The 20,801-nt window shown below is 54.4% G+C and overlaps 1 protein-coding gene across 2 annotated transcripts in view; it reads left to right on the top strand.

Moving 5' to 3' along the window:
- Window positions 1–20,801, top strand: part of LOC115658449 (mitochondrial import inner membrane translocase subunit TIM16-like) — a 204,141-nt gene that overhangs the window by 99,887 nt on the left and 83,453 nt on the right. The window lies entirely within an intron of this gene.

Here is a 20,801-nt window from a genome sequence, read left to right on the forward strand (position 1 = left end):
CCTTCTAAAGGTCTAGTGGAGGGGAGGTGGCCTGGACTGATAGAGCACTAGACTGGGACTTCAGACCCCTGAGTTCTATTCCCAACTTTACCCTGGGCCAGCTGGGTGACCTTGGACAAATCATGTTGCCTCTCTGTGCCTCAGTTTGCCCACCTGTAGAATGGGGACAATAATACTGCCCGCCGCTGTAAAGTGCTTGGCAATCTCAGGATGAAAAGTGCTGTGGAAAAGTTAGGTGTTAGCTACCATGTGCTCAGCTGGGAGGGTCCCCCTTGCATTAACCTGGCCACTGTCACCTGGGTTAAAGTCCACACTGCTAACTGGCTGGAGCACCAACCTAGAGATCCTAGGCCAGGCAGAACCATAAGAGATGCAAGAGACAAATGCACCAGCCAGCATCCGTTGGCTGATAAAATAGGAAACTGGTTTCCTTTGACTCTGCTGGCCACGTGCCTGCCACCTAGTTCTTGTCCAGGGGCAGAGCTCCCTAGCTAGCTCTGGTCTAATACAACAGCAAGAAGTTGTAGCTCTGTCTGGAGCTTCAGTGGCCCCACAACTGTACTCAGTCCTCAAGGTATTTATCCGTTAGCTGTCCTACATGGGCACTGAGCTGCATGAGCCTAAGGGACTTGTCCAGGGTCACAAAGGAAGCCTGCGACATAGCAGGGAACTGGATCCAGATCTCTGGAGTCCCAGGCTCGCACTTTAACACCTAGGCCATAACTTTCCTGTCTGCTACAGTCCTGGCATGTGTATATGAGGCCTATCAGGGGAGTGCTCCATCAGGCAGGGGGGGACTTGGTCCCGGGGAGCTGGATTGGAATGCTAGATCACCTCTGCCTTTGTCCCTCTCCCCCCAGACACATACACAGCTCTCTCCTCTGCTCTGCATTTCCATGGGATAGGTGAAGGCCAGCTGCCCAGAGACCTGGCCACCCCCTGTGGCTAAGGCACCTGGAGGGTGCTGTCCCTGTAAGTGTTCCGGGGGTGGGATAAGGGTTTTCCCATTTCTGCTGACGCTGCTGTTGTGCAGAGACAGGTTCTGGAAACCCAGCATAACTCAGGGCACCTGATATGTGCACTGCACTCTCCCAGCTGGCAGGCTAAAGGCAGAACACGGCAGTTGCAAGCATGGTGCCATGTAAGAGAAGTGTCTATGTTTTAATATCATTCCCTTTGCAGTGCTATCAGAGGGCCTTACAAATGGGAGAAGTAATCCATCAGCTCTTGAGTTTAAAACTGAAGTGCTTGATGGAACCCCATTAATAATCCAAATCTGAGGCAGTTTAATCAGTTAGCCACAGCATTTAAAACCCTCTCCAGAGCAAGCTGCGTGGAACAGCCAAGCCATGATTAATCCAGTGAGCTCTGCCAGGGAAAGGCTTGAGATGGCCCCAGGGACTCCTGACAAACAACCCTGATCATATAACTTTTTCAGTGAAGGACTGGGAGCTTTAGATTAGCCCCTCCCATCCCGCTGCCCCCTGCACCTGCTGTGCTGCTGCTGCCCAGTGACCTCCTTCCAGTGACACTCTAACATATCTGTGCCCTTAGCGGCGTGGCCAGTTTGCTCTGACGTCCCATTGCTGGTGCCTTTGGCCATGGGAGTGTAGGAATGGCCTCCTGGGATCAGACCAATGGACCAGCTAGTCTGGGATTCAATTGCAAAAAGGGGCCAGAACTAGATGGTTCGGAGGCAGGTGTCAGACCCACAATAGCCACGGTGGGATAATCTGCCTCCCACACAGAGCTCGGGTAATGGGTAGAGCTTGGCTCAGGCTCTAGAGCACAGCATCTGAGAACCCTTCCGCAATGTGGGTCATTCATTGAATCATAGAATAGAATCATCGAATATCAGGTTTGGAAGGGACCTCAGGAGGTCATCTAGTCCAACCCCCTGCTCAAAGCAGGACCAATCCCCAACTAAATCATCCCAGCCAGGGCTTTGTCAAGCCTGACCTTAAAACATCTAAGGAAGGAGATTCCACCACCTCCCTAGGTAACCCATTCCAGTGCTTCACCACCTTCCTAGTGAAAAAGTTTTTCCTAATATCCAACATAAACCTCCCCCACTGCAACTTGAGACCATTGCTCCTTGTTCTGTCATCTGCTACCACTGAGAGCAGTCTAGAGCCATCCTCTTTGGAACCCCCTTTCAGATAGTTGAAAGCAGCTATCAAATCCCCCCTTCATTCTTCTCTTCTGCAGACTAAACAATCCCAGTTCCCTCAGCCTCTCATAAGTCATGTGCTCCAGCCCCCTAATCATTTTTGTTGCCCTCTGCTGGACTCTTTCCAATTTTTCCACATCATTCTTGTAGCGTGGGGCCCCAAACTGGACCCAGTACTCCAGATGAGGCCTCACCAATGTCAAAAAAAGGGGAGTGATCACGTCCCTCAATCTGCTGGCAATGCCCCTACTTATACAGCCCAAAATGCCGTTAGCCTTCTTGGCAACAAGGGCACATTGTTGACTCATATCCAGCTTCCCGTCCACTGTAACCCCTAGGTCTTTTTCTGCACAACTGCTACCTAGCCATTCGGTCCCTAGCCTGTAACAGTGAATGGTATTCTTCCATCCTAAATTCAGGATTCTGCACTTGTCCTTGTTGAACCTCATCAGGTTTCTTTTGGCCCAATCCTCTAATTTGTTTAGGTCCCTCTGTATCTTATCGCTACCCTCCAGCGTATCTGCCACTCCTCCCAGTTTAGTGTCATCTGCAAACTTGCTGAGGGTGCAGTCCATGCCGTCTTCCAGATCATTAGTGAAGATATTGAACAAAACTGGCCCCAGGACCAACCCTTGGGGCATTGCACTTGAAACCAGCTGCCCACTAGACATGGAGCCATTGATCACTACCCATTGAGCCTGACGATCTAGCCAGCTTTCTATCCACCTTATAGTCCTTTCATCCACCCCATACTTCTTTAACTTGCTGGCAAGAATACAGTGGGAGACCATATCAAAAGCTTTGCTAAAGTCAAGGAATAAACACATCCACTGCTTTCCCCTCATCCACAGAGCCAGTTATCTCCTCACAGAAGGCAATTAGGTTAGTCAGGCATGACTTGCCCTCGGTGAATCCATGCTGATTGTTCCTGATCACTTTTCTCTCCTCTAAGTGCTTCAGAATTGATTCCTTGAGGACCTGCTCCATGATTTTTCCAGAGATTGAGGTGAGGCTGATTGGCCTGTAGTTCCCTGGATCCTCCTCCTTCCCTTTTTTAAAGATGGGCACTGCATTAGCCTTTTTCCAGTCATCCGGGACCTCCCCCGATCGCCATGAGTTTTCAAAGATAGTTGCAATCATTCTGGATACGCTTGGTCCATTCTCGGCCTCAATGATTTCCTGGGGCAGTGAGCAGCTAGGAGATGGTGCAGCCTGGGAGGTACGGGCCATATCTGGCCATTTCTCATGCTGCTGCTACACCTTGCGCATGTAGCCAGGGTCTCAGGACAGCACTCAGGCACCGCCTGTGCCCCAGCAGCTGCGCTGCTGCTTTGAATGTGGTTGCTCAATCCCAGCTAGAGCATGCATGGGAATGACAGCTGCCAGGCAGGTTGTCAGCAGTCTGAGCTGGTTCCTTCTGGGCAGAGGGGAGTGAGTAGAAATGGGCTTTCTAGCCTACCAGTCTCTTCCCAGGACTCCCTGGAAGTGCAAGTCTCCAGGATATCTGCTTCCCAGGGCCCTTGCTAGGCCAGGCGCTGGTCAGGCGCTGCGCAGAGCCCTTGGTACCAAACCTGGTTCTGGAGCTGCCACTTTCAGACAGGTGATGTGGATAGCGTGGCAGTGAGCTACCAGAGACACTAGGCAGAGATGCTGGAAGAACGGGGGGCAGATTTTCAGAGGTACTTCGGCACGTGAATCTCTTTGAAAACCTGGCTCAAGGAGCTTTATCTCTGCTGCTCCCGCCTCGCTGCCCCTGCTGCTCTCCCTCTTGTCCCCAAGCAGTGCTAAAACCCCCTGCTGCTCCTTCTCCCATGTGCCTGTCTCCATGGCCCAACCTGCTTCTTTAACAGTAACTCGTGGCCTGTGTGCCAGAGGGGCATGGGGCTTTGTTAGCAGTGGAGGGCAGAGGCACTTGCCAGTACTTGGAACGCCAGTTGGCAACATCCTTGGCAGGCTGGCTGCCTTCTTGCCATGCTGGGAAACTGTGGTTCCCAACCCACCCCACGGAAAGAACAATGTGACTGTAATGCTGAGCCCCCAGCTTTGGCTCTGAGGGATCCCCTAGGAGTGTGTGGTAGCACCCCATTGGAGCCACTCCTGCTCTGACACTGCAGAGCTCCCCTAGCTCAAGGGGTGGAGTTGGGAGTTCTAGACCCAGCTCTCCTGGGGGTGTAGCACAAGGATCCGAGACAACGCCACGTTTAACCCTTCCCTGGCTGGCTCTCCTTGCCGCATGCTCTGCAGCTGTGTGCTTCTGGGCGAGGGGGAGGGGAAGTCGCCTTTGACCCAAGGTCAGAGGCTGTTGCCCCTTCAGCGGCAGGGGGTCAGGCCGGCAGCCTGCATGCCTCTGGGTAGGCCCAGCCACCGCTTGGCGGGAGGACTGTCTGGGGCAGCGTCGGCTGCCGCCATGGAAATAGGCGACCCCCCAGTTGGGTCTCAGCCGCTGAGGAGAGGAGGGAATTCCTGACTTCCCTTTGTTTGCAAGCCACACTCCTTCAGATCCAGCCCTCAGTCAGTGGCTTCTGCTATGTACTTCCCGCCCTCCCTCCCCCGCAAGGCTTTGAGCTGGAGATGGCTGCTGTCAGTGGGAAGGGGCTTTCCTCCTTCTTCACCAGTACTTCACTGGGGAGGAAGGGGCTGCAAAGAGCGAATGGGGGGCTCAGAAAGCTGATGGGAGCCGAGGCTGTCCTTTGGCTGCAAGGCCTGTGCTGGTCCCCGGGTTGAGTGCAATGGCTCTACTGCCCACACGTAATTGATCACCAACAGTTCTGGCGATTTCGTTCCCCACGTCCCGGCTGCCTGAGGGTTACAAACTGGGGGCTTGGCTGTCACTCTGTGGGTGTTCCCAGCTCTCCCGGCTGCCCGGCGGAGCCACTCCAGCCAATCCCAAACCCCCTGGACTCCCCTTTCGAATCTTGCCCTTTTTTCCCCAGGGTTCTCTATTCCTGGTGGCTGATCCCCCGCCATCAGAACCAGGCCCGCTCTGCTGGTGAGGTCGAAGCCAGGCAGGGGGCAAGCCAGGTGTTGGCAATCCCACAGGGCAGCTGCTTGCTAAGGCTTGCCAAGAGAAGCTGGCATTCTTCTGGCCCCAGAGGCTGGGGCTCCAATGTTCGGAGGGTCCCAAAGCACCAAAGGCAGTTAGCCCCAGCTGTCCCTTAGCCATGAGAAAGTCTCCAAGCCCTTTGATCTTCCCTTCCACTCAGCTGGAGGGTGAGCTGAGGCCCTGGAGGGAATGGACCGGTGAGCATGGCTGCAGGCACTGCTGCTTGCAGGTGGTGCATGTAGTGAGCGCTGATCCTTGGAACAGGCAGGTTCTCGGGTCTCGTTGTGAGGCCCTGGCTCTGGGCATGCCCCTGCCAGCTGAAGCCTGCAGCTGTGCTCCCAGCAAGCAAGTGATTTGAGGTCTCTTGAATTCCATTTCCTCTTGTCACTCACACGTACCTGAAACAGACAGAAGTTGGTGATGACAGCGTCGAGTTCAGGGAGGGGTGGGACCTTGGCCCTGATGTGCCAGACCCAGAATTCTACATGGAACTCAATGGGTAGCGACACTCCAGTGCTGGCACCCAGCGTGGCCCCCTGCTGCCTCTGTGCAGTGTGAAGGCTGCCCAAGGGAGATCCCCATTTACCACCAAGATCGAAGCCTTTGAAATGGCTCCGCGGGGCAAGGGTTATAACATGACATGCCCCCAGGTTAATGTGGAGCTGGCCTGGAAGAGTTGGCTGCATGAAGCCTGGAGGCGGATGCCGAACCTCCCCTGGGTCCAAGTGATTCAAGGAGGTGGTGAGCGAGCAGAGGGAGAGGCCTGGCTGGAGCGGGGAGGAGTTTGTGCTAAAACAAGATGTGGGGCTGTTTTTTCATGACTGGACAAAGTAATTCTGGTGATGGGATGGGGGGAGAAGGCAGGGCCTGGGTAGGTGCTGAGGGGTGTAGTAAGGGAGACCACATCACATAAACCACCCGCTTGGCTGGCCATCTCTGAAGACTGAACGGAGCCATGGATGCCAAGGTCAGGACTGAGGCACATTGTAGGGGGGCAGCTCAGGGGAATCTTGTCCTGGCGCTGCCCGGATGCTGCAGCTGGGCTGTGGCTTGTCTCTGAGATTGTCAGCCTGGCCTCTTTCACCAGTAGGGAAAAACCAGCCTTGCCAAATGTTTGCTGTCAGCAGTTTGTTGTCTTATTCAGCACTGACACAGCTCTGTGCAGTGTGTGCAGATTCCCTCCCCACCTTGTGCCAATGTCCCTCTCTCCCTCCCCCTGCATGCCGCTGGCACATCCAGATTGAGAAACAAAGTGAAGAAATTCAAAGGCAGATTCTGCTCTGGCACTGCATGGTATGGTGCTCTCACGAACCCCTGCCTGGCCCGGGTCTCCCACCTCCCCCGGTGCATTAGCACCCGTGGGACAGTGCATAGCCTTGGGACAGTGCATTGCCACTGAGACACAGACCATGGAGGGCTCGGGACTGGTGCTGCGAGATGCATCGCTTTGAGTGGACGCCACTTGAAGAAGCAGCCCCCGAGGTTGTCTGAGGGTGATAGCTGGCATTTCATTGGCGAAGGCACCATTGCACACTGTGCCAGAGACCAGCATGATGCACAGAAGGAATTCCTGGAGAGAAGTGGGAGCTGCCATGTGGGTGCCCTGGCACCATGCAGGGTATCTCGACCAAAGCCTGCAGGTGCCATTTTCTCTGCTTCTCCCCCTGAAAGGGTTAATAGTATCTGGTGAGCTGGGTTGCTGCAGGACAGGGCTGACCTGGTAATTGCTCCCTGTAAAAATAGCTGCATGCTGGGTGAGGGGCCGGCAGGCTGATGGAAGGCAGCTAGCAGTGCAATTGCTGAAATGATTCCCAGATGGGCCAGCGCCCTTGCCCTAGCTGTGGTTCTGGCGTACGCCTGCCCGCCTGCACTCAGGCCTCTGCAGCTTACTGGGAAGCAGGCAATTGCTCTCCCTTGCGCACGGGCTCTACATGGGAGGCAAGATCTAGATACACCCCCGTGCCCTGCCCTGGGTGCTGGGATGCTGCGTGTCACTGGGAGAGCTGTAGCTATGCCAGAGCACTGAGCTCTAAGCATGGCTAGCAGAGGGAGCATGTTGGATCATGATGAGAGTGCTGGTGCTAGCACAAGAGTGAAGTACCCTGCCTGAGAGTGCCCCTGAAATCCCACTGCTGGCCGCCCCGTCCCACTCGCAGATTTGTACATAGGGAGGATTGTGCCCTCATGTTTTCTCTTTAAATCTCCCTCCATCAGAGCATCCCAGCTGTCCAGCCCTGCTGCCACATCTCCTTGGCCAGTAGGGTGGCACACAATTAACCGGCATCCTTGGTACTCCAGCTCCCAAATCCCCCTGCAGCTGCCATGGGGCTGGTGGTGGGGGGAAAACACAGAAGGTGTAGCAGGAAGTGGAGGGGTCCCTGCTGCTTGAGTTACTGAAGAGGAGGCTGGCCAGAGCCCTGCTGACCACCCTGCCCAGCTGGCCTTGGTCTTTCTGTGTCCAGCCTGAGTCAGTTGTAAACTGTCAGTGACCATCTATAGAACATGCTGAAATACTTCCGTGGGCCAAAGGCAGCGAGGAAGGCCTGCTGGAGTCCATTGAACGGGGCTGGATTTACCCATAGCCACTGCAGATGGAGGCTGGTGACCAGCAAGCCCTTCTCAGGCGAGGAACCTCTCCTGGGCTGGAGCAAAGGTGGAAAACCTTGCGTAGATGCTGGACACAATGTTGGAAGGCAGAGAGAAACCTGTGCAGGATTCTTATGGCCAGCAGGCTGTAGCCCTGTCTAGCCTCGGGGCAGGGAAGCTTTGCAGAGATGTGAAAGATTGGGGCTGCTAAGTTTAGAGAGGAGTCAAACAATGGCTTCTGGCTCAGAGAAGGGAGATCAGGATAGTCTAGTTCCCTTTCTCACATGAGAACAAGGGAACAGCTCATCAAACTGTAAAGGATGCTATAAAACTGACCAAAGGACATGCTCTTTCCACACACACAGCCTGTGGAACTCATTGCCACAATAGGTCAGTGCGGCCAGAAGCTGAGAGGGGTTTGCTTGGCTGTTTCTGTGGATGATGAGAACATTCAGAATTACAATAATAGGGATTAAATAAAGAGTTTGGGAGGAGCTATAAACCCTCCTGCTCCAGGGCGCAAGCCAGCTTCTAATTGCTGGGATCAGGAAGGAACTTCCCTTGTGGCCAGGCAGCCCAGAAGTGCAGGGCTCTCGCACCTTCTTCTGGAGTGGCTGTGGCCAGCGTCAGAGACAGGATCCTGGGTCTGCTCCAGCCCGACCGTTGCTATCCTCTGTGATTAGAGCTGTCAGAGCATGCTTGGCATGCAGCACCGGAAGGAGAAAAAACCCACTTAGATTAGCAAATGGCAGCCTTGCCGAGTGTGGGTCTGGTGTGGGATGTGTGCTCCATGCAAAGCTCCAAGGCTCCGGCAGTGGCTTCCTGCTCAAGGTCTCAGTTACCAGCAAGGGCTGGATTTAATAGCAAGAGGGATTTGGGGTTTAATTGCAGGGGTTTTGCATTCCTTCCTCGGTGCTGATTCAGCACCCAGGAATTAGCCACCGCCGCACAATGGGCCTCCTCTAATCTGCTGCTGTGGCACTCTGCCTGCACTGTTCATGTCAGGAAGCTGCGTGGTAGCTTTGGTCTATGATGGAAGGTTTGCGCCAGGCTGCCCTTGGATGCCAACTGCTGGGCCACGGTTCTGAAATGGCTGTGGCTTCCCAGGGGCCCCATGGGCTGAGTGTCTGCAGATTACAGGCACAGTGATCTGTGGCTGTGATAGAGGATCTCCCGCCACTGCACAGCCTCCTGTTCTCTGCCTTGGGCTCCCAAGTCAGGCCCTAAGCACAGCAATGCTTTGGTGTAAGTGAAGTGGGGCTCAGCACAGGGGCATTTGGGCTGTGATAGGCAGGAGGATCTAATAGTCCCTTCTGGCCTTGATCGCTATGGAAGTAGGATGACTTTGGTCTCCAGGGCTGTGGACCCAGCAGCTTTCACCAGCACCAGGCTCACATGGGATCACTTCTTGGGGAAGCTGTCTGTGCATCTGGGGCCCTGTAAGCTGCCCTTACCTGGCCATACCTCGGGCTGTTGTGCAGCCCAGCTGGGATTCCTGTGGCCAGTGCTGCATCCTCTCAGCTCTTCGCGGTATTGTTTGCCGGCAGCTCAGGTCTCCTCTTCCTCCAGTCAAGAATTGGCCTGCTGGGCCACACCTGGCCCTGATCCAGTGGTGAAGGTGACAGTCCAGTCATAGTCTGACAGCCTGAAGCCCTCCCTCTCCTCCCAGGACCTGTGCTGTGAAAATCACGCCCTTCTGGGGGTCTCAGGTAAAATCTTGGCCGGGGTTTTTAATGCCAGTGTCCTGCTGAATTCTAATTCTGAGTCACTTGCTTCGTACCTAATGTACCCCTGCCATTTCCGTTAGACACAGCAGCCTGTGGCAGGAGATGAAGTGGAGTGTTGCTGTGTGCTGTTCCATAGTTGCTGCGATCCACCCCAGAAGTGGCTGCAGTTAACCTGCATGAACCATCTAGATCCTTTTCTTACCTCTCAGGGTGCTGGGCTGCCTACCCAGCTGGTTTGTAAAGTGTTGTCAGGGCTGCTAGCAGCTGTTTCTGTTTGTATGTTCGATACAGCCAGTTGACGTACCTGTTAGGCCATGCAGTAGGCAGCATCCGGTGCCCCTTGTGCTGACAGCCCTGGCAGATGAGCTGGACCCTCTCTAGAGAATCGAGTTGAGGAGCTGAGCCTCCTCGCTCTGTGCCAACCTGCTGTCTGAGGGGCAGTGTTGCTTTGCCAACTGACAAGTGAGGTTCCATGATGAGGTATTTCACCTGACCTAGGCCAGGCCTGCCTCCTCCTTGCCGTTTCCATGCGCAGCAGCGAGTCCTCCCTTCCTTTCTCAAGCGGACCAGGAAACACAGCGCTGGGCTCTCGCTTTCTCCCCTCGTGCGTATGGGAGCGGGTGTCGCGCTGCTGTTCTGCGCACATCTCTCGACAACTACGGTGCAAAGCCGTATAATGCCTCATTTGTTGCCTCGCGTTGGAAGATCCAGCGAGCACAGTCTGGCTGCGATCAGCTGCTTCCCTGTACAAGTCTATTAACCCAGCAGGTCAGGAGCCAGTGCTTGGATGGCTGCCGTAGGGTTTGGAGGGGGCGAGGGTGGCCGAGAACACTGCAAAGCAACAGTTAATATTGCAGCCAATTCATCCTGGCCGCCCCCTTCTAGCCGTCCACCCACCCTCCACTGGTTAACAGAAAGCTTGGACTGGAGAAAGGATTTTTCATCTCTTCGTTGTGGGGATGGAAAATATACAAAACTCTCCACAAAAATATTTAGTTAGCAGCAATTTTCAGAGGAATTTGGGACGTTAATTTAAAAAATCTGCTGGGAGGGGACTACAATGGGCCCTTTGAAAGGGAGAGGGCGTCCCTCTCGCCTGGCCTTGGAGATCTGATTGCCAGCTCCCAGAGAGATGGCCCCTCCTCTAATAGAAAGCAGCCCTCCAGGAAGTCCACCTGAGGAGTGACTCTGAAAAATCCAGCTTGGTCCAGATGCGCCTCTGCTGGATGATCCACTGGCTGGGCCAGAATCCTCTGGGCACAGGGCGACTTCTCGCACTAGGCTGTCTGCAGGCATCAGCCCTTGGCACCCAGAGTTGCCGGGCTGCAGCCTCACAGTACAACTCCAGGGGACCTTCTGGCTCCTCTGCCCTGGGCCAACTTCAGCTCTGCTCAGACATGGATTTGAGGCCGAGCTTTGGGGCTGGGTGAGGGAGTTAAACTTATGACCCATGTGAGAGAACTAAAATCCAGCTGGTTGTTAGGCATGTGGTTAGCACTCCTGGGAGAGAGGATGGAGGCAGCCAAACTGTACCCATGTAATAGCTACGGTCTTGCAATCTCCACCTCACCCCTTGCCCACCCGAGTCCTTGGCTTCCCCTGCCAACAAAGGGGCCGGCTAGTTCCAGTGGACGAGGCTGTTTTTTATGATGTGCCCACTTGACCACAAAGAACTGGCCTGAGATCAGCATTCAAACTCGCCTGGGCCCCATTGAACTGAAGTAATAGCTCCGGGGCAGTACCAGTCTGAGTCATGAACACACTGGCTAACGAGGGGCAAAGGCTCCATTTCTCATTACCAGCCCCAGACCACAATTCCATAGACAGGGAGTATAAGCTCTCTAACTCCCTGCAAGGGAGCAGAGATGGCCAGTGGTTAGGGTGCTAGCCTCTGAGATTCAGGAGAGCTATATCCATGTCCCTGCTCTGCCACAGACACCCCGTGGGACCTTGGTCAAGTCACTTTGTCCCGTCCAGCAGCCCTGCCCTGCTCCTCAGGGATGAATACAGAAAAGGCTGTGAGGAACCCAACTTCTCTGGTGATGGTGGCGAGGGACGTAGCAACAGTAGATATTATTTATGATAGATTACCGCAGGGCCTGGCGGCCCCAGCACTGAGCAGGGCCCCATTGTGCTAGTGCTCTCTAGCCAGGTGAGAAGAGGCAGTGTGTGAAGGGAATGCGGAGATTGTGGCATTAAATGCTCCACAGGCAGGTGCAGGGGCTGAGGCAGTATCCCTTAGCTCTCCCCTAGACACTGTTCCCATGCTGGCATCAGGAGCTGAGGCAGGTCACTAGAAAGGTGACCCAGCCCTGCACCATGGTCCAGTGTGCGAGAGAATCGCTCCACATGCTCAGTAACTGGCCTGCTCCAGAGCTGCCCGACTGCTCCTTGGGGAACCTGATTTCCAGGTCACAGTCCCCCTTTCAAATGGGGTAACCCTGTCAGTCCCGCGGCTGCTAGGAGCCAACAAACCTCTGTCTGACGGGGACGAACATCTGAGTTGCTCTCCTGGCAGGCAGAGCGGCTGACCTGTGTCTGCTCAGATGTTCCAGATGAAGCTGTGCACTGGGCAGAGACAGGCCTGCAAACTCCAGCTCAAAAGGGGAACAAGTCAGAAACTGAGTGAGTGAAAAAAAGAGGCTAGAATGGAAACCGCTGCAGCCTGTCCTAGCCCCCCTGCTCATATCCGCTGGGTGGGTGTGTGTGAAGTGTGTGCATTTGCATGCAAGGTGTGTGCACGTGTGGGTGTGTGCTCACTTATATTCAAGTCCGCTAAAGAAGTCCCATGGGGCTGGATAGTGCTGGCCCATAGGAGATGTCAAGCGAGCGCAGGCCAAGTGAATGTGTTGTGCTCTGTGAGACACATGCAGGCTGCACCGAGACCTGCAGTTAGGCTGACCAGATGTCCTGATTTTATAGGGACAGTCCCGATTTTGGGGTCTTTTTCTTATATAGGCTCCTATTACCCCCCACCCCCTGTCCCGATTTTTCACACTTCTTATCTGGTCATCCTACCTGCAGTCTCCTGTGTACACGTGTGCGGCTGGGCCCTTAACAGTCCTGTGACCCTGCCCAGCAGTGATCTCACTGAGCATGGTGTATCAGTATCCTGGCCCACAGCAAGCTCTCCTGCCTCGGGGCTGTGCTTAGCCACCCATCCATCCCTGCCCCCGTATAGCACACTCCCAACAGCGCTCGGCTCCCCAGCCCTCCTCTGAGGCCTGGTCTGCACGGGAGGGGGTGGGCATATCGATCTAAGTTATGCAACTTCAGCTACATGAATAACGTAACTGAAATCGACATACTTAGATCGACTTACTGTGGTGTCTTCACCGCGGTGAATCTGCTGCCGCTCCCCTGTCGATTCCGCCTGCACTCTCGCGGCGCTGGAGTACAGGAGTCGACGGGAGAGTGCTCAGAGGTCGATTATTCCCCACTGGATCAATCGCTGCCCGCCGATCTGGCGAGTAGTGTAGACATACTGCGAGTCACCACACTAGGGAGATGTGAACAGGCCTGAGGCCTTGGTGTTATGCACAACAGCCTGGACTCTGCAGCAGCTGCGGATGGGCTGGTTCCTTGTGTGAACTGCTGGGGGCACAGGGGGTGAATGGTGACACTTGGAGGACTTGGGAGAATATGAGGAGCCCCCACCTCAGCTCTGGAAGAAGTGTGCAGGAGGGACAGAGAACAGGTCAGAGCAGCGGGGAGAAGTGGCCTTTGAGCTGTGTGTTTATAATGACGCAGCCTCGCCTTGGCTGAGGGCCCAGGTCTGCCACTCTTGCCCATGCCCCTTGCTCCCCATGGGGCGGCCCATAGGCTGCGGTTCCATCCGGCAGGAGGCAGGGCAGCGTGACATTGGCTGGCACTCAGTGCTGTGCTCACAGCAGGGTCCATGTCAATAGAGTCAAGGAGATTGTTAGACCTGACCCCTGCTGCGTAGGGTGAGCTTTACACGCTCAGGCTGGCATCATCGGTGCCACGGTTAGCACTCTGCCAAGTACAGATTCGTGGTACGTTAGCACCTCGGAAGGGAAAACCTCCAGCCCAGCAAGCCAAGGAGCTACCTGCAGTGACCGGATCCCAGTCTCTCCTGGATGCTCCCTGGGACTGTCTCACACCTCCGGCAGCCACACCTAGCCAGGCTGCATGAGCCCCCCTGCGCCCAGAGCTCACCTGGCAGAACCAAGCTGCTCGGGAGCCAGGGCTTGGCACTGGGCACTCGCTTCTCCAGGCAGCGTTATTGGGTGTCCGCACTACCACACTTGGCAGGCAGGAAAGCTTTTGTCCGCATGGTCAAGGACAGAAAAGCCAGGCTGGGGGCCAGGAGTGAGGGGTCAGGGCAGAACTAGGGGAGCAGGCCCAGGATTGAAATAGCAGCAGTGCAGGTTGGCAAGGATGGTGTATTTGCCCAGCTCTGGGGATCCAGGCACTCAGTGGCTGGTGCAATTCAGATCTAGGGGAGGGGAGGCTGCTTGCACAGGGCCTGACTCAAACCTCTGCTATTCTCTCGCAGCTGAACTTGTCTGGTTGGCAACACCTGCTCGGCAGAGGCCCCGCACTGGGAAACTCAGGCTGCTGCAATGGAGAGGGAAAGGGAGCCGGGGAAAAGCAGTGCCGCAGGGCGTGACCATCTCAGCCCTCTGATCTCCGAGAGCCCTACCTGCCCCTGCACTCTGGAGGGAAGCTGGGCCAGGGGCTGCAAGCCACACTCCCATCCATGCGTAATCCGAGTTCTGTAATGCTGCTTTAATCAGAGCCAGGTGGGCCCGTCAGCAAGTGGCTGGGTCGGGGGAGGGGGGGCTATGGAGGGGGATGCAAGGGTAGTGGGTAAAGAAATGAGAGGCAGCTGTGTAAATATTGATGGAATTCGGCTAAGGAAAAGTGAAACCAAATGAATTCTAAATTCTCACACACCCAAATCTCCATGTAAACACGCTAGGGCTGCCTAAAGCCAGCCAACCCTCCTGCAGGCACGCAGAACGCCAGGGAAACGGCTCCCTTCCCCCGTGTACCCAGTACAGCATGCACTGCAGGGCAGCTTGTCTTTCATTCATCCCCTGGTATGGGGCACAATGGACCGGTTTGAGTACAGCGACCCAGCCCCCGGTGCCTGCCCGGCTGGGGTTGGGCAGGGGACCCTGATGGTGCTAGCTTTTTGTCCTGTGGCTGAACCGTCTCCTCTGCCCTCTGATGGTGGAGCGGAGCACGAGATCTCTGCTGAACGCCTGGCTCGGCTTGTAGGCAGGACACGTCCCATCACTGGTTTTGGGGTGGTTGAACAATGGTGGGATTGGACGGAGGCTAGAGAGAGAGAGACCCTGCAGCGGGCATGGCTGGGAAAGCCATTTTCAGGGGCTCCTCCAGACTGATCTTATCCCTGCACTTCAGCTCTACCCTGCATGATAGTTCTACCTGCAGCTGTACCCCCTGAGGCTGAGCGCCCATCTGACCTCCTGCGCTACAGGAACTGGTGTGGTGATTCTGTAGGTGGCTGACTCTCCCCTATGCCTGCCCTAACCCAGCGTCCTAGCACAGTGCCAGGAGGACTCTGCCTGGGGAGGTGCTACTGGTCCTGAGCAGGCTCTCACCCTGACGTCTCAGTCAAATTCCACTCAGGTGGTTATGGTCTGTTTCCTTGCCATTCCATGGGATATGGGGGTTTCTTCTTCACTTCCAGGCCTAAGCTGTTGGGTAATGATGCTATGTTTAATTAGCCACTGCTGCTTTCTGTCCCCCAGAGATGGCTGCATTTCAGTGCTGGGTGATGTCTGGCAGCCCTGTGGGAACCTGTGTGCTGACATGTTACACACCGAGTGTGGGGCTGTTGTTTTCACAGCGAGCGGGGAGTGGTCTCCTCCGTGGAACGCCTTAGCAGCAGTTTGCCCTGCATTTCCTGGGCGTAAGGGCCAGGGTCTTTTGCACTGCCGTTCCCAGAGCTGTAATGCTGTGTCACGCTCCAGCTGGGCCTTCCAGTGGGTTGGGGCTCCGTGCTGGACTGGCAGCCCAGCCCTCCCTTAGCTCTGAGGAGCTTTGTTCACTGACTGCTAATCAGCCAGGTGGAACCTGCAGCCCTAGCTGCTGGGATGGAGAACTCACCATTCTTTGTCTGGCGACTGATGGGCTTGTGGTGTGCACCCTGCTGTTGGAAGGGGGGCAGCTGGGGAGGGATGCATTCTTCACTCTCCGAGCTCAGCAAAACCCCTTGCTGCAGCAGTTCTCTCTGGAGGTGGGCAGAGAAGAACTAAGCTAGCAGGACCAGTTCCTGGTACCTCCACCATCCCTACAGGGGGCGAGCGTGTAGTCCGCCCACTCTGACTGCTAGGAATTCCCTGAGTGGTTCCCATGAATGCCAGGTCTCATTCAAAGCTGAGCTGCACAGGAGTACCGTACAGGCCTTCACAGTGTCGAAAGGGCGTTGGATTTACGTTTTTCACATTAAAAATGTATGTTTTGCCTACCCTGGAAGGTCTGTGGCTGACTGGGGAACTGGTGGTAGCTTATTGGTGTCTGAGATACTAAGGAAATAAAACCTGATGCCTGGAAGCGCAGTGAGTTTTATTCAGGTTGTTTAAAACTGGTTGTTTTCTTGTCAACATCTATTCAATGTGGCGGGGGGTGGGGGGAGGAAATACCTTGTTAGGGACGATGCAGCGAAGGGCTGAGAAGACCCAATCCACATCTGAGTCCTCCACCAAAACAGGAAGCTCAGATCTGATGTTCCTGCTAGTCTAAAGGTTAAAGAAACAAAACAAACCGAAACACACAGTTGCCCTCCTCAAGCCAGAACCAAAGCCAAGCAAGCCGTACAGCCAGTGTATTTCCTTTGCAAGTCACCTTGAAAAGGGAGGAAACAAAGAAGTTTCTGTCCTCCACAGCTCCAAAGACCTTTCCCAAGGTAACTGACACATGGGTGTCTGCAGACAGGCTGTGGGTCAGACCAAGAGAAAAGGGAGCTGCCCCAGGGGTTTACTAGGCTGTTAACCTGGGAACCCCAGAGGCCTTGCCTGCACTGAGGAAGCACACACAACCCTCAGGGGCCTAGGCGATACCATGGAAAGTTGCCAAAGGCAGTGGGAATCAGTAGCGCAGATGTGATCCCACTCCCAGCAGTGCCTTGAGCCACCTTTACCGTGGCCACTCCAGGAGCCACCAGAACCGGCCCTTGGGAGTTGTTCTGTGTGTTTCTCTTGCACAGGGGGCTGCTGAACGCCAGTGGGGACTACCGCTCAGTCTCCAGCTGACTCCCTGCGCTGCACAAACCTCCATGTCCCAGCCTCCCCCCAGATAAGCCTTGGGCTAGGCAGAGCCAACCACTGCAGAAATGGCCACTCCCGTGACTTGGAGAGGGGAGGGAATTTGCTGGACTCCTCAAAAAGATGAAATGAGCATCCGTGCCCTGGGGGCAGGAAAGGCTTTGGCACAGTGGGGCAGCCAGCTGGATTTCCCAGGGCTTCCCTCCAGCATCTAGCAGTGAAAACTGTTCCTGCTGCATACACTAATAAACCCTGCTAACGACTGATTGTCATCTGGTTTAAGAGAGGAGGGAGGAGCCTGGGAGAACTAGTGATACCCAAATCCTGCTAATTTTGGCTCAGAGCCTAGCAAAGCATCTGGTGCTCGCGTGTTTCCATTGCACCAGGACTCGCTTCCCGACACTTCAGGCGCAAGGTTCATCCAGGGAAAAGGAATTCACCTTATCAGGCCGGCCTGCGGAAACAGGCCTGAGCAGCCACTGACAGCTCCCCCATAATCCCTCACTCCCTACCCCCCACAGAAGAGATTTAGATGAGGCTTTTGGTCTCTTTAACAGAAAGAAATCGTCAGACATCGTCTGACTCATGTACTGGCCAGAACTGAGCTCTGTTCTCCAGCCTGCACAGATCGTGCCTGTCTCCATCGCTTTTTTGAGGCAGGAACTTTGTGTTCTGTTTGTACAGTGCCCTAGTCCATAACTCGGGCTCCCAGGCTCTGCCTCAATACACATACGTAACTGCTCGGTATGAAACGCTCCCCCGCCGTAATCTCAAAGCGTTTTACCAACCTGGGAATCTGAGGCAGAGCTGCACAGTGGGGAAGTGGCAGAGTTGGGAATAGATTCTCCACTTGGTGCCCTGACCCTTGGACCATGCTCCCACCCTAGATGGTGCAGATTTGCCACAAATTCTGCTAATGGAAATGGGGTTTGGTGACAGATGCTACAGAGAGGGCAGGCTGCCTTGGGCTAGAGGGCCCTTCGCCACTAGCTGGCCTGTCCATGTTCCCTCCAGCTCACAAGGGACCCACCGCCCTTCCCACCTGCTGGCTGTGCAGAGCCACTGCTCAGTGGCAGCCAAGTTTGGTCACAATTCCGCCTCAGGATCCACATCAGGGAAGCCACCCACACAGTTGGTGCGAATGGTGTCTCTTGGGGCAAACTGCCAAGCAGTGACTGACCCTGCAGACATAGCACCCTGCTCAGCCAGAGAGGGGGTCCCTTGCATAGGCAAAATCTGCTGCTGGGGAAGCTGCAGCGGCCCGGTGAGTGCTCTCTCCGCCCCGGAAATAGAGAGGGTTCCCGTGTCCAGGGTGTGCTGACCTGTGCTTTTTGCCAGCGTTAAATTGGGGCATCCAGTTTGAACATAAATGGAAAGCTGCAGCAGTCTGTTAAAATCAGACTCACTGTAACTCCTGTGGGGTGGGGCTCGAGGAATTAAAGAAAAGGGATGAAGAACCCTGACAGCTGGAGTTCTCCAAGAGCTTAAATTTTTTCCTCCTAATTACAGTGTGAGAGCCAATTTTTTGCACAATAGTGAAAACTCAATGCACGCCCCACCCAGCCATCACCACTGCTCTCCGCACGATAACCGGACTCCTGCAAATCATGGGAAGCTGTAATTCCTCCCAAGGACACTGGACCCCCCCTCAAAGCTGGAGCGGTAACTCGGCGTTTCCACTTCTCGGTGATGTAGGGAGATGCTGATGTGTCGGTCTGTGCCTACAGCCTTAGCATCCCTCACAAGCCGGATGCAGCTAACGCTGTACAAAAGATTTTATTTTTGTACAAAAAGCATCCTCCTTCATCTATTTTACAAAACAAAAGGACACAGATCTGTGTTAGAAAAGAGCTTTCCCAGAAGAAATGGGAAATAATCATGTATAAATATTCTCTAAAAATTCTTAAAGCTTTAATTCCCGGGTGGTTTTTTTCCTTCAGCGCACTGGGGGAGTAAGTCCGAGAGTCCCTACACCTCTGGCTGTGTGTGTTGGGTTTTTTTTTCCTTCCTTTACTGCTTTTCAGGTAGAACTACTGAGGAGTCTGGTATCCTGGGCAGCACTTAGATAAAGGAGCTTTTCTTACCAGCACACTGAGGCCTCTTAACAGACCGTATGGCTACACTACAGGATTATTCCGATTTTACAGAAACCGGTTTTGTAAAACAGATTGTATAAAGTCGAGTGCATGCGGCCACACTAAGCACATTAATTTGGTGGTGTGTGTCCATGTACCGAGGCTAGCATCAATTTCTGGAGCGTTGCACTGTGGGTAGCTATCCCGTAGCTATCCCATAGTTCCCGCAGTCTCCCCTGCCGATTGGAATTCTGGGTTGAGATCCCAATGCAAAAATAGTGTCGCGGGTGATTCTGGGTAAATGTCGTCAGTCAATTCTTCCTCTGTGAAAGCAATGGCAGATTATCATTTCGCGCCCTTTTTCCCTGGATTGCCCTGGCAGATGCTACAGCATGGCAACCATGGAGCCCGTTTTGCCTTGTCACTGTATGTGTACTGGATGCTGCTGACAGAGGCGGTACTGCAGCGCTACACAGCAGCATTCATTTGCCTTTGCAAGGTAGCAGACGGTTACCATTCCTATTGCACTGTCTGCCATTGTAAATTGGCTATGAGATGATGGTTATCAGGCATTTTGTACCGTCTGCTGCTGTCATGGGTGCTCCTGGCTGGCCTTGCTGAGGTTGGCTGGGGGCGCAAAGACAAAAATGGGAATGACTCCCCAGGTCATTCCTTTCTTTATGTTTTGTCTAAAAATAGAGTCAGTCTTGCTCAGAATATGGGGCAAGTGTACTAGAGAACCAGAGAGCACAGCCACTCTATGTCAGAGCCCCAGAGATCCTGCAGAAATGATGAGCTGCATGCCATTCTAGGGGGTGCCCCTGCAACAACCCCACCCGTTGCTTCCCTCCTCCCCCAACCCTCTGGGCTACCGTGGCAGTGTCCCCCCATTTGTGTGATTCAGTAATAAAGAATGCAGGAATAAGAAACACTGACTTTTTAGTGAGATAAAATGAGGAGGAGGAAGCCTCCAGCTGCTATGATAGTCGAGGCAGGATATTAAAGGGTGGGGGGGGAGAGGAGCGCAGCCTCCCACTGCTATGACATGAAAGGGGTGGGGGGAAGGGGCTGATAGAGCTCAGCTTCCAGTTGCTATGATGAGGACAGTTACCAGCCGTTCTGTACCATCTGCCAGGAATGACCGGGAGTCATTCTCATTTTTACCCAGGCGCCCCCGGCCGACCTCACTGAGGCCAGCCAGGAGCACTCACGGGCTGCTGCTGATGATGGATAGCAGTCATATTGTACCATCTGCCACCCAGGAGGGGATGCTGGTGTTCAGGGCTGCAGCACCCCGTCTACCAGCAGCATGCAGCAGACATAGGGTGACACTGAAAAAAGGCGAGAAACGTTTTTTTTCCCCCTTTTCTTTCGGGGGGGAGGGGTGTAAATTGATGACATATACCCTGAAACATCCAGGAAAATGTTTTTGACTCTTCAGGCATTGGGAGCTCAGCCAAGAATGCAAATGCTTTTTGGAGACTGCAGGGACTGTGGGATAGCTGGAGTCCTCAGTACCCCCTCCCTCCCTCCATGAGCGTCTATTTGATTCTTTGGCTTTCCGTTTCGCTTGTCACACAGCACTGTGCTGTGGACTCTGTATCATAGCCTGGAGATTTTTTCAAATGCTTTGGCATTTCGTCTTCTGTAACGGAGCTCTGATAGAACAGATTTGTCTCCCCATACAGCGATCAGATCCAGTATCTCCCGTACGTACGGTCCATGCTGGAGCTCTTTTTGGATTTGGGACTGCATCGCCACCCATGCTGATCAGAGCTCCACGCTGGGCTTTTCTTGTCTACCTGGCCAGTGCATCCAAGTTCAGATTGCTTTCCAGAGCGGTCACAATGGTGCACTGTGGGATACCGCCTGGAGGCCAATACCGTCGATTTGCAGCCACACTAACCCTAATCCAACATGGCAATACCAATTTCAGCGCTA

This window comes from Gopherus evgoodei, chromosome 10, assembly GCF_007399415.2.
Source record: "Gopherus evgoodei ecotype Sinaloan lineage chromosome 10, rGopEvg1_v1.p, whole genome shotgun sequence".
Lineage (NCBI taxonomy): Eukaryota > Metazoa > Chordata > Testudines > Testudinidae > Gopherus > Gopherus evgoodei.